This window comes from Pinus tabuliformis, chromosome 8, assembly GCF_031772625.1.
Source record: "Pinus tabuliformis cultivar Carrire ecotype Pingquan chromosome 8, CPIR1, whole genome shotgun sequence".
NCBI lineage: Eukaryota > Viridiplantae > Streptophyta > Pinopsida > Pinales > Pinaceae > Pinus > Pinus tabuliformis.
Genome location: NC_142294.1, coordinates 1,483,834,073 through 1,483,836,294, shown reverse-complemented (window position 1 = coordinate 1,483,836,294; position 2,222 = coordinate 1,483,834,073).

Genomic DNA, 2,222 nt, shown 5'->3' with positions numbered 1-2,222 from the left:
TACAAACCGGCGTATGTACGCGGATCCTCCTCAGGAAACTCGCCTACACCCATTTTTCTCTGTAACAGACAAGATTTAACAACAAGATGATGCATCAACTACTCCCAGCTTCTGTCCAAGGTATTCAAATGTCTCCCTGGGCAGTGGTTTGGTGAGAATATCAACAACTTGTTCCTTAGAAGGAACATACTCCAATTTGACCTTTTGTTCAACACTTGTTCCCGGAGAAAGTGATACTTGATTGGTATGTGCTTGGTCTTTGAATGCATGACTGGGTTCTTTGAAATGCTGATTGCACTTGTATTATCACATAAGATGGAGATAGGTGGTGTACAAGTGATTTGAAAGTCTTGCAAGGTTTGCATCATCCAAAGAAGTTGAGTGCAACAAGATGCAGTAGCCACATATTCTGCTTCAGCTGTAGATAAAGCAATCAAACTCTATTTCTTGCTGAACCAAGATACTAATATGGAACCCATAAAGAATGCACCACCACTTGTGCTATTCCTGTCATCCACGCTTCCAGCCCAATCTTTATCTGTATAAGCATGAAGAGTGAGATCTGTATCCCTAGGATACCATAAGCCATAGTTTTGAGTTCCTTGAAGATACTTGAAATTCTCTTCACTGCCTGAAGATGAGTTTCCTTTGGATTTGCCTGAAATCTTCCAACTATTCCCACTGCATGCATGATGTCTGGTCGGGTCCCTGTCAAGTAAAGTAGACTTCCAATCATAGATCTATAGGTTGGTTGATGCACTGCTGCTGATTCATCATTTGCACTCAGGCTGCATCCTGTAACCATGGGGGTACATACTGGTTTCGAATCTTCCATGCCATACTTCTTCAGAATCTGCTTGAGGTACTTGGTTTGAGAGAAGAAGATACCGCCTTCATTTTTTTGGATTTGCAATCCAAGAAAGTATGTCAGTTCTCCAAGCAAGGACATTTCGAATTCTTTCTGCATCACCAAGGCAAAGCTTTGACTCATAGCTTCTTCATTGCTTCCAAAGATAATATCATCTACATACACAACAAGTATTAGCAATTTGTCATTTTCAATTTTTATATAAAGATTGCTATCTGTTGATCCTTTTGAAAAACCTTGTTGATGAAGATATTTGTCCAAACGGTAGTACCAAGCCCTTGGAGCCTGTTTAAGACCATAGAGAGCCTTTTTTAGTCTGCATACAAGATTTGGATCATTCCCAAGAATGAAACCATCTGGTTGCTCAATGTACACTTCTTCTTCTAAGTCTCCATTCAGAAAGGCTGATTTCACGTCCATTTGAAATACTTTGAACTTTTGAAAGCTTGAGAGAGCAAGGAACATTCGGATGGCCTCAAGTCTAGCAATGGGAGAAAAAGTTTCTTCAAAGTATATTCCTTCTTGTTGAGCATACCCTTTACACACAAGTCTGGCCTTGTTTTTGATTACTTCTCCATTTTCATTCAACTTATTTTTAAAGATCCATTTTGTCCCTATGACATTCTTATCTTTTGGTCTAGGAACCAACTCCCAAGTGTTGTTCTTTTCGATCTGCTCAAGTTCTTCATCCATTGCCTTGACCCATCATTCATCTTTGCATGCCTCTTTTACATTTTGTGGCTCAGTGGAGGAGAGCAATGCCAAATAGCTTGAGGCTTCTGCAATTGTTCTTCTTGTTTGTACACCTGCCTCTTTCTGCCCCAAAATCTGAGATTCTGGATGATTCTTCTAAACGTACCTAGATGGAGTCTTCTCTTCTATCCTTATCTGTTCCTCTGGTGCCTCTTGAGGTTCTTCTTCATCATCAGTCTGATTTGGAGAGTAGTCTTCATCCTCTTCGATATTTTCATAATTTACTTGCTCATCAACCACTACATCAATGCTGTCAACAATTCTTCCAAGTCTTTTATTGTAACACTTATATGCCTTGCTGTGGGGAGAATAACCAAGGAGAATGCCTTCATCTGCTCTAGGTTCAAGTTTGCCAAGATGTTCATCATTGTTCTTAATATAGCATTTGCTTCCAAAAATTTTGAAATGCTTTACCGAAGGAGTCTCACCATACCAGAGCTCATGAGGAGTTTGAGTATTGTTCATTCGGACATTTGTTTTGTTGAGAATAACAACGACAACAAATGCAGCTTCACCCCAGAAGGTTGCGGGAGTTCCAGATTCATCAAGCATAGCACGAGCCATTTGTTAGATCGTTCTGTTCATCCTTTCCACCACTCCA